Source organism: Phascolarctos cinereus, unplaced genomic scaffold (assembly GCF_003287225.1).
Source record: "Phascolarctos cinereus isolate Bilbo 61053 unplaced genomic scaffold, phaCin_HiC Scaffold_5;HRSCAF=322, whole genome shotgun sequence".
NCBI classification, from domain to species: Eukaryota; Metazoa; Chordata; class Mammalia; order Diprotodontia; family Phascolarctidae; genus Phascolarctos; species Phascolarctos cinereus.
This window is the reverse complement of record NW_027555958.1, coordinates 227,507,625-227,519,969: the sequence shown is the minus strand read 5'-3', so window position 1 is coordinate 227,519,969 and position 12,345 is coordinate 227,507,625. Positions and strand designations below refer to the sequence as shown.

Here is a 12,345-nt window from a genome sequence, read left to right as displayed (position 1 = left end):
TAAGCAGTCAGTTTTACTGGAGAGCCATTCTCGGTGGGCAGTGTCTAGAAACACCATCAGAGACTCTAGGCCGTGGATTAACACACACACACACACACACACACACACACACACACACACTCACACACAGATCAAGGTATGCCTTAGCCTCTAGGAAGTAGGACACTGACATGGGAAGAGAGGACCTGTTTCTATGCTGAGAAGTGGTTTTCAGCTGATGCTGCTTTCTGGGGTATGAGGGCTCCTAAGGTGGTGAAGTTATAGGCCAACATAGACACCCTACTTTAGACATGACAGTTTCGTACACTGGGATCACTGACAAAAGAAAGATTTACAAAGATGAAATAATTATAATTATTCTGGCTAAAGAGAAAAGACTTTCTAGCATGTCTGTAAGAGTTTAGAACATGTAAACTTTGTTCGTGAGACATGAAGTGTTTGATTGACACTTGGGGACCTGGTACCAGTTTAAATAAAAAGGTTGAGAACTTAAGTTTCACCTAAAGGGGAGAACCAGGTCTAACTAGCAGCTAATGAACCTTCTTAAAGCTAACTGGGACAGAAAGGAACAAGGCAAAGGCAAAATAGGACTTTGAAGGAGTCAGAGTCATAAAAACCTTTAGGAGGGTAAAGGAAGTTTCTGTTAGATCACTCACTGTAGTAAGGCTTGAAATCCAGGGAGAGAAATCTTTGAAATGAAGGGAAGGGTGTCTCTTCACTGAGGGAATAAGAGGTGAGGGTAGGACAACAAAAGGACCCAGAACCACTGAAAACTTCAAAAGTATCAGAAATGTTCTTTCAGTGCAAAAAGACCCAAAGCCGAGCCTTCTAAAAGCCAGTGGCTAGAGATAGTTCTGAGCTACAGACTCTAAAAGTATCAGCCTTGGCCATCTGAATTTCCTCTGGCTAGAAACACTTTGATCAGACAGCTAACTCACACTGAAATAGAGCTGGGACTCAGGGACAAGATCTGGAAGAAGGCTTTGGCTAGGATATAGTAAGAAGCTGAGATTAAGAAAGACTGAGGACTATTTCTTCTTACATCTTGCATAGACAAAGACAGATGTTTAAGAACTCTGCAACTTTGAGATTTTTCCTTTGTAAAAAAATATTTTTAAACAGCTGGATACTTCCCTGTAGTGATAAGTAGGCCAGTGAAATAGGAACATCTTAAAAACAGACACAGTGGTTGTGTGCCATCTTTTGGGATAGCCTTGCAAGGGAAAGATGAAGATCTACCTACTTCTCCACATGACAGGCTGGGAGAGGAAAGTCTAGTTTTGAGGTTGTAAGTTAGTTTAATACAACACATCACTCAACACTACACATAAATTGCTTTTGATGACTATGATGAAACAAAAGTGGGTATTACTGGCATACATTTCTTTGTTTTAAATATTTCTCTTATCACTTATAAACACAATATGTACCACTATTAAAACACACTGGTTTGTCAATCACAGGTTTTAGTACAATACCACACTTGGCAGTAGCACATGCCAAATTTCACAGAAATCTGTTAAAAATTACAAAAGAAATGCTATTTGAAAACTTTTGTTAACTATCATTTTGTTTCAAGATGAAAAATAGGGGGCACAAATCAAACTTGAGGAATATCCTCAAAGTCTTTAATAAGTTACCACATTTTATCACAAACCAACTCCTTGGAAAGGTATGTCAGAACAGGTATGAAGAAAAAAAAATCTGAAAAGCTGAATAGACAAAATGAAAATCGATCTCACACTCCACTAAAACCTTCAAAACTTTTTCACACAATTGCTGCCTAACTATTCTCCTCCACCGTATTCTTGTGGAATACGATTCTTACATTTGTATCTGTTGAATTTCACCTTACTGGGTTCAACTGAATTTTCTACTAATCTTTTTGCATCTGGATTCTGTCAATCAATGAATTAGCTGACCTTCCTATATTTGTGTCATCTGCAAATTTGATGAGCATGCCATCTATGCTTTTATCTAAGTCACTGATAAAAATGTTAAAAAGTACGGGTTCAAGGGCTGATCCTTGGTGTCATCCAGGGAGACCTATGTTTGTACTGAAATTGGACAAAAAGGCATCCAACAAGTTCTGAATCCATCTAATTGTCTAGTCATTTCTCCATTTTTCTCCCCAAGAATAATGAGATACTCTATCAAAAGATTTTTAATTACTATTTTAAAATTTTCAAATCCTGTAGGAACTTGCTCTCTCTGTTGGCAGAACCTTTGAAATATTATAGATAAACCAGGGATTTCCAACATGCCATGCTTAAGCATTGGAGAAGGATTTCAGTACAGAGCAATAGTTCTCATAAGTATGGACCTGTGGGGATTCCCCAAAGTCTTTTAGGGGTCCTCTAGATCAAAGCTTTTTTTCATATTAATATAAAGAAATATTTGTCCATTTAAATACTCCTCCTTTTCCCAACTACATCACTGTGTGAGGTCACATTTTCTTCATATAATTCAACCAAAACAACATATTGCAACAGAATTGAATGCAGAAGCAGATATAAAAATCCAGCTGTCTTCTATTAAATCAGGCATTATAGAGATTTGCAAAAATATGTAAAATGATGCCACTCTTTTCACTACCTTTTTTGTTTTAGAAAATAGTTTTTTTTAATAAAAAATATGTGTAGTTTTGGAGCATGTAATAGGCTTATTATTGTTACTTTTAAATAAATTAATAAATATTTTTAAATGTACAGACTTTAATTTTTAATATTGATAGAGGAAACACACACAACAAAAGCTCTTTGGGGTCACCAATAACCTTTGAGAATATAAAGGAATTTTGAGACCAAAAAGTATGAGATATATTAATGTAGGTAAATACAGATCCTCAATAAAGATTTATTGAATTACTCTTGTATTGAATGTAATGTGGTCAAGTAGGAAGGGAGCTGGATTTACAGTTAGAACACCAAGGTTCAAGTCACAATAACGCATGTGAAAAAGCTACTAAAGCATTATTTACCTCCATTTTATAGATGAGGAAATTCAGCTCAGAGAGGTACAATGACCTTTTCTTGATCGTAAGGATAGAAATTAGGAAGTAAGATTCAAACTCAGGTCTGGCCTGACTCCACGTCCAGCATGCCTCCTACTATACTACACTGAACCTTTTCAACAAACAAGTGAACAATGAACTTGCTTATTACCTATGTGGGGCCTCTGGGTGGTGCAGTGGATAGAGTGCTGGAATCAGGAAGAACTGAGTTCAAATTCAACTGCAGACACTCACTAGCTGTGTGACCCTGGGCAAGTCACTTAACCCTGTTTGTCTCACTTTCTTCATCTGTAAAATGAGCTGGAGAATGAAATGGCAAACCACTCCAGCATCTTTGCAAAGAAAACCCCAAATAAGGTCCCAAAAAGTTGAACACAACCAAACAATAACAACAACAACAATTACCTGTCTTCTTTTCTCAGCTTTGGTTTCCTTATTTGAAAAAAAGGAGCTGAACTAGAACTCCAAAAACTCTCTTCTAGTTCTAAACTCCTATAACTTAGATTTATTCCGGATGCTAGTGAATTTACTACATGTAGAATACTAATAGTCAAAGAATGAGAAAATTACAAAATATAATTAGCACTCAAGCCATAGTGAACATAATAGTTTTTCTTTGGAGATTCAATTCAAGCATTCACTGAGCATCCACTGTGGGTCAAGCACTGTGCTGGGCACTGGTGATAGAAAACCACAAACAAAACAAGTGCAATCTCAATACACACACAGATAAGCCAATACAAAGTACATATAAAATGATAGAGATGGTGGACGTACTAAAAACGAGTAGGTTAGGTAAAGTCTACTGTAGGATGTACAGTAGTACTTGACCCAAGTCTTGAAAGGGACAAGGGATTCTAAGAAGCAGAGGTATGGAGGGAGTGTCTGTGCAAAGACAGAGAGCTAAGAGATGAAATGCTAAGCTTGGGGAAAAGCAAGTAGACCAGTTTTGGGAGAATGTGTGTGAGAACGAGTAATAGAAAATCAATCAGGAAAGACAGGCTAGAGAATGAGGGGGAAGCACTTTAAATTCCAAACCTTAGAGGTGAGAGGGAAACACAGAAGCTTCTTGAGCAGAGAACTGACATGGTCAGATATGTGCTTTAGGAATATTAATTTGGCAGCTGTAGGAAGGATGGATTTGATATTATTTAAAAAAAAATTTTTTTTTTTTAGGCAATTGGGGTTAAATGATTGCCCAGGGTCACACAGCTAGTAAATATCAAGTGTTTGGTCTGAGGCCGAATCTGAACTCAGGTCCTCCTGACTTCAGGGCCAGTACTCTACCCACTGCGCCACCTAGTTGCCCCCGGAAGGATGGATTTGAAATGGAGAAGATGGAGACAGGGAGAATTACGAGGCAACTACAAAAGTAGAAAGTGAAAAGCAATGAGGCCTGAACTTGCTTAGCAGTCACGTGAGCAGAGGAAAAGGGAGGGCTGTGTGGAGATGTTAGGGACATGAAATCAAAAAGATTTGGCCATTATTGGGGGTAGCAGGGAAGAAAAAGTATAGAATCAAGGGCGATTCTAAGGTCATGAACCTGTCTGACTGGAAGCTGTTGGTTCCTTCAGCATAAACAGAAAAATGAGGAAAGAGGGGTGGGATTTTATTTATTTATTTATTTAGCAGGGAGGGGAATATAAGTTCTCTTCTGGACATTTTGAGTCTGAGACTCCTAAGGGACTTGATTGAATGGAAAAAGCATTTATTAAGTACTTACTCTACACTGGAAACTTACTCTATATTAGCTAACTGCTAATTACTGGGAATAACATACAAGAAAGCAATCAGTTCCTTTCTTCAAGGAACTTACATTCTAATAGGGAATGGTGGACAATGCATGAAAGGGAGCTAGGAGGAGGGAAGACACAGACAGCATGGTTAGGAAGTGAAATAGAGGCCCAGTTCTGGGCAAAATAAGGCAAAAGTCCACTTATCAGAGGCCAAAGTCTCAGGGGTAGTCTATGATCCAGTGGGAGAGAAATGAGGAGAGTGACCTGAGAACACCTACACAGAGATTTCTAACAGGGATTGGGCGATGCAAGACTGGATCCTAGGAGAAATAACAGGACTGGATATTTAGATTTGGAAAGCATCTACATAGAGATGATCACTGAAAAGATGATGAGAACACAAAGAGGAAGAGTATACAGAGAGAAGAAGCCTGAGACTGAGCCTTGGGTACAAAGTAGGGGTGTCTGGGGGAGGATGAATGGTGATCTAGTAAAGGAGACTGAGAGGAATAGTTAGATAGGTAGGAAGAGGAGAACCAGGAGAGAAGAGTAATATGAGAACCCAGGGAGGAGAGAGCATCCAGGAGGAGGAGATAGTCAGCATTCATGAGTAAATACCACTGGGAGGTCAAGAAGGAGAGCTAAGAAAAGACCATTGGATTTAGCAATTAAGAGACTGTTGATAGCCATGGAAAGGGGAGTTTCAAGTGAATGGTGAGGCCAGAAGCCAAGTTGAAAGACAGTAAGAAGTTAGTAGGAGGTGAGGAAGTGGAGGCAATGAGTGTAGAAAGTTCTTTCTAGGAGTTTGGTTGTGAAAGGGAAGAAATATATAGGATGATAGTTTGATATCAAGGATGATTGAAGAAAAAAGATGGTAGAGGACAGGACGCAGGAGGGGATAGGATCAAGGGTAAGGGTCATCATGACAAGTGTCAATTTATCTTTTGAAACTGGAACAAAGAAGAGAATGGTAAGTGATGCGGAGATGATTTTAGATAGAGAACTGGAACAGAGATTGAATTCATGATAGATGGCTTCATTTTTTTTTTTTCCAATAAGGTATGAAGTGAGGTTCTCTGCTGAGAAGGAGAGTGAAGGCATAAGGTGCTTGCTCAGAGAACAAAAGGTCTGGAACACAGTCTATCAGGAGTATGATAGGAAGACTATGACAGCAGAGTTAAAGAATTAGCATTCAGCAGTCAGGGACCAATGAAATTAGAAAATAAAAAATTTTAGCATGTTTCTCCTGTCTGACCCAGATGTATATAGCATTGGATGAGCTTCATATGGTATATATCCAAATGACTGTTGAAATCTGGGCAATAAACATTCTTCAGTCACTTGGTCTTTCCTGTGTAGATGGACAGGCTAAACTCCTTTGCACAATTACTGAAAAAGCTCTGTAATGTTTTGGGCTTGATGGAATCAATACAGTGTCATTTGTAAACTGGAGCATCTAGAAGGCCTCACCATCCACTTCGAATTCCTCTTCCATTGGAGCTCTGCACTGAAGAACTTATATCATGGTGGTAAATACCTTTGGCCAACATACAGCTCTGTTTTTATGCATTGCTTGATGTTTTTTTCATAATTGAAAACAATAAGCCCAATGAGACCTTATATTCTCTCTATTTTCAGCTAACTGTGAGATGGTAAAGATGTTATCCATTGATGAATATTGTTTGCAAAAGTATGAGAGTTCCTTAATGATACCCTGACTTCATGTATAGTTGATTCTCTTAAAGATTTTTGCATAAATGAGTAAGGAGACATATTGATGTTCTTTTAATCAACTTCCTATAATATTAATAAGGCACTAGATCTTGTTCAATACCTTTGGTACCTTGCTTTCCTTGTACCTCTTCCTCCTCCTCCTCTTCTCCCGCCCCTTCCTTGTCTCCACTCCTGACCCATTCCCTTGTCTAATCCAGGCAAACTGTATAGACAGATAATGAGCTAGGACCAAAGTTGAAAAGCAGAAGGCAAGCAAGATGGATTGCTTTTCTAGTTCCAAGCTTCCCATAAAAGTAAAGGCCTATCATCCCAGTACTAACATTTTCCTTGTGATCCTATATGGCAGCAATATTGGAAATACTTTGTCTCCAAAGAACTAAAGAAGAGTATCACCCTGGGGACAACAAAGAAGCACATTCTTGGTGTAAGTATGTTGCAGCATAAAAAGAACTAGGAATGTTGAGGAAGAACAGAAGTAGTGGATGATATCAAGGAATGGTATGAAAAAGAAGATAGGCTGGCCATGTTGTGAGAATGAGGAAGGCTTCCAATATATTCTGTAGACCCCTTGGGCTGAACTTTTGGGAGCACCTAGATGAGAAGAGTACAGGTTTGCATGGAATAAATGGATTATAACCTGCATCATTGTGGGGAGCTCAAGAATCGGTCAAGGAGACCACACATGTTTGAGCATTTTGAGTAAATTTATAGCGGACCGCACGGCTGTGAAATCATATCATCAAGTGCTACACTGGGCTCTGGCTCTTGGTATTACAAAGAAAGGCAAAAACAGTCCCAGCTCAAAGAGCCTGCTATCTAATGAGGAGATAATATGCGAACAACTATGTAAAAACAAGGGCATTTAAAGAACCAATTGAAGATTATTTCAGAGGACAGCAAAGAGGCAGAAATAAGGAGGGAGAACATTCCAAGCATGAAGGACAGACAGTGAAAATGCTCAGAGTCTAGAAATGGAGGATCTTGTGCTAGGAAATGCCAGAAGGCTGGTGTCACCAGATTGGGAGGGGAGTTAGGTGTAAGAAACGGCCAGGTTATGAACAGCTTGAAAGCCAAACATAGGATTTATATTTGCTCCTGGATGTTAGGAGCCACTGTAATCTGCTAAATAGAGCACGACCCAGTCGGTTCTACACATTAGGGAGATTGCTTTGATATATGAGTGGTGGACAGACTGGAGTGGGAAGACACTTGTGGTAGGGAGACATTCTCACAATGAGCTCTTCAACAGCCACATTACTAGACAAAAACAATGACAATCTAATCACTGCCAAAGGAAGCAACAACAACAACAAAACCTTGAAATCATCACAATTACTTGAAATATGTTCCACTATTGCCCTTAGTGCATACTATGCCTTCAGATAATAGGTAATAATAACATTTTTTTTCCTTAAAAGCCATTACTTATTTTTTGGCTTAAAATAAAGTGGGTCACCTATAAAAACTTCCATATCTTTATCCTTTAAAAAAAACAACCAAAGCTAACAACACAATTTTTGACTGGTTTAACTTGCAAGAAGAACTAGTTAATACCAAAGAAGATGGAAATTTACCAACTTGAATTCAACAAAAACTTTTTGCAGACTTGATAGATGGATTTGAAAAATAAGTATCGTAATTACTTCTTTCATTGGAAATCTACATCTCTTTAAGAGTTCCCTTTTTCAGCCATGACAACAATTCAAACTAGTATAAAAAATAAACTGAATTTAGAACTAGACCTTCAAATAGCTCTATCAGTAAATACTGAACCAAGATTTTTAAAATAACGAAGTATAGTTATATTGTTCTCACTAAAAACAGTATTATTAACAATTTCAGTCAGCAAACTTTTTGTACCATTAACAAATGAATAACTATTTTTAAAATCTTATTTCAGTTTACTTTTTGAAAAATTTCTATTTTGCAAGGTTTATAATATAGAAAGAATAGTAGTTTAGTAGCATATATATATATTTCATAAATTACAATGTATACAAACATGTATACGTATATTGGGGAGGTGTATGCTCAAAAAACTTTTAATGATAAGGATACACATTCAAAAAACCAACTCTAGCTGATAAAACCTTACCTGTCCTTTATGATAGCTTCACCTTTTCCTATACATGAATGAATAAAGCATTTACTAAGTGCTTACTATTGACAAAGCACTTGCTAAGTTCTGAGAGTACGAACAGAAAAATAAGACAGTTCTTGCTTTCAAAAGGCTCACATTCTAATGAGGGTCACAACATATATGGAAATCTAATCCTCTCAGCCTAAAGTTGACTTCCTTTCCTCGGATCTCTCATATATTTATCATTTATATTCTATTTTGTACTTTATTTGTAGGTATCTGTAATCTCCTTTGTTAGACTCTAAGTTTCCCCATACCTAAAATAGTACACTGCACAAATAAATGCTTAATAAATGTTTGTTGAATGAAAATTAATAAATCTTACTTATACCTAAAGTCATCTGGCGTTTAACACTAAAAGCTTAGTAAAGCAATAAAGTAAATTATGAGGAGCACACAGAAAATGCATCCTTCATATAAAGCTACAAAAAGTAATAGAGAAGACTTAGTTGGTTCAGCATGTCTTCACTAAACCTTTGCAAAATCTAGGATCTCTTGTGAGTTTTTACTTCTACAGCAATTTTTTTTCTCTTCTAAATTCTATCATAAAAGAGCAAAAAAGAGGAAAAAAAACAGGAATAAGCTCTGTTTGCAGATCTGCACTGTGTTCATGCAGTCTAGGGGAGAATATAGTAAACAAAGTTTCTGCAACCATAAGTGATGCTTAAAGGAAAATTAAATCACTGAGTGATGCCAGAACTGATTATTCTACTGCACTTTAAAAGCAAAAGCTGCCGTCTATGAGCCCAAAGTGGTTTCATATGGACAGCCACAGTTGTGGTTTACTCTTGAAACTGTAACCTGTCAAATTAGAAGCAGGCAATGTCTTAGGCCTTTAACGGTTCCACTTTCTACCGTCTACAGTCAAGTTTTGTCTACAAGTTCAGCCTCCCCTTATCCCCACTCCCCCAGCTACAGTGTTTGTTATTTGGACGAGAAGCATCTCAAGGTTATTCTTTGTTATTCAGTCAAGAAAGGCTCATAAAATAAGAAAGCAAAGTTTCATGAAATGACCAATCTAATTTACATGGCCTTCCTTAAGCCGAATTAGTTTTCCAACTACTTAAGATGGCCATGAATATGGTGGTTACCCTGTCCACACTTTGTGTGTGTGTGTGTGTGTGTGTGTGTGTGTGTGTGTGTGTGTGTGTGTGTGTGTGTGTGTGTGCGCGCGTGTGTGTGCATGTACATGCATGCATTAACTGTATACCAAGGCAAAGAACCTTATATGTGCATTTTTGGTCTACTCTGTAAATCTGAGTACTGCTGTGAGTTCACTGGTACCTTGTTGACTCATCATTTTCCAGAGTAATAGCATCCCATTATCAGGAGTTCAGTGTTTGCTAAGGGGATCTCAGATTCTGTTCTTCCTCTGACTGTGGTGGGATGCCTTTCCAGGCAATGGGCTTGGTTAATAGAGATTTTCCAGACAAAACTGAAAAGCTATTTGTTCAATTTCACTAATGCTCACAAGTGGTGCTAAACATTCTCCTCAATACTCGGCAGTGAAAAACAAATGCAAAATAGTGCAGAAGCTCACAACACATTTTGCTGGCTTGAAAATACAATTTAAAAAAATGTTTTAAAAATAAAGCATAAACAATATTTTCTTTCTGGATAATGCATCACAAATGAAACCATACCACTAAACAATCATATCCTGTTTAGGACATAATGACATCAGAAATATGTGTTTATCATCTGCTTTGGACAACTTAGCATGTTTTTGGCCCAAGGCAAAGTGGAACTAAAACCATTTGCAGTTGTCCAAAACCAAGATAACCACACATTTCTGAGGTAATTGATACCTAAAAGGAACACTGCCTTTAGATCACAGTTCATGATCTAAGCATACTAATTCTTTAAAGAAGGTTGTTAAAGTTTATAAAGCATGTATGTCTATTGGACTTCCTCCAAAACTTAACATGGGATAATTATATTCTACTGCACAGAGAAACTATGATAAAGTAGGCAACTTAGCACAATAAGCACCCATCTTTTGGAGGCCTAGCATTACCTTGTTTTCCCACTTAAAAAGCAGGATAAAATCAGTGATTTCTTGAAGGCAAAATTATAATAGTAGCAATAAGAATGAATATTTCTTATATCTGTGAGATGTGCCAACAAAATTAATCATGATGAAATTCCCTTGAGATAAAGAAAAGGAATAGTATCAGCCAATTTTATAGCTGAGGAAACTGAGCAGCAGATGCCCAGCCATTATGAGAATAGAATCGAGACTTCATTTCTGTAGACACGCTGATACCTAGCAATGCTGTTAGCAAATAGCTATCACTAACTTGGAGTTATATACAATATATAAATCAGAGAAAGATGGCTGAGTGCCTAATTTCAAATGTTACCTGAACGTTATTTTTTTCATGATATACACTTATACCTAAAGTGATCAAATTTATCTTTGTGTTTCTTTTTAAACTACTAGGTTAAAAAAGTAGACATACATTTTACAAAATGGTCATTAATAAACCACAACGCATACTATTCACAGTGACAAGAGAATCAATACATTTTTCTAAGAAAAAGAACAGGATGGAAGCCATAAGTCCTGGGCTCACCACTTTCTTTCTGTGTTACCATAGGTAAATCATTTTATTTTTCTAAACCTCAGTTGCATCACCTGCAAAATAAGGGTGGGGTAGGGAAATGGAAAGGCCCTGTCCAGTTCTAATATTTTATGACGTCTTTATGTTACCTTTTACATAATATCTGTTTTTTAAAGGAAAAATGAATAAACTTGTTTAATTAACAAAAAGGACATTGATATAAGAAATCTTGTCTTTAAGATCAGCAGGAAATGTATTCTATGATTAAAGCAAGATAAAAATGCAATTATTTTTCATCTAGGAAAATGTGAAAGAATGACTTAGAGAAAAAATAAGAAAAAAGGGTACAAAGGGAAAAGACAAAGTGAGAAGTAAACATAAGCAGATCACAGGTTGGATGAAAAGATAGATGAAGACTATAAATAAAAAGAGGATTGAGGAGTAGCAAGAATAACAGAAGAAAATAACAAATGAGAAAATGCTAGACTGAGATAACTCATACAGTAAGGTCAAAAAAGATCATAATGGGATAAAAAAGGAAACAGGAAGATTTTTTTGATGCAATCTAAAAATAAGATACGAGCAAAATAGAAGTATCAAGGAAAAACAGAGACTATCTCAGTACTTTTAAGTCTGTATGTGTATATACATAAGACTTTGTAAATATAATCTTCAACCATGCTATGGGAACAAACATATGAATGGATATGTGGGGAGGGGAAATGTCTATGCAGTGAAAGGGGAAGGCCTACACATCCATCCATCCATCTCTCTATCTATCTCTCTCTCTATCTATCTATCTGCAAAGAGTAGTCAGAAATATTCTACTAACTAAATACAGAGCTAGCCACGCTGCTCATATGCACACAAGAAAGGAACGCAGGCAGTAGTTGATAGAATACACTTTAAATTCTCTTGGATGCAATTCTTCGCTTTGAAGAAGATAAGCAAATGGAGATAATTACTTTTCCTTCAGGATGGCATATGGAAAATTAATGACAATACAAAGATGATAAAAGAAATCAGTGAAAAGGAGGGTAAGAAGAAATAAAGAACAGGAGTAGGGGGAGAGAGGAGAAGAGAAAGCAAACAAGAAAGAATCAATGTAAACAATCAATTTCTGGCATAACATTAGGCTTATCAACACACATACTACTA

General features: G+C 37.0%; 1 protein-coding gene across 4 annotated transcripts in view; it reads right to left on the bottom strand.

Annotated features, from left to right (window-relative positions):
- The window catches only part of SUPT3H (SPT3 homolog, SAGA and STAGA complex component), a 652,600-nt gene that overhangs the window by 174,831 nt on the left and 465,424 nt on the right, over positions 1 to 12,345 (bottom strand). The window lies entirely within an intron of this gene.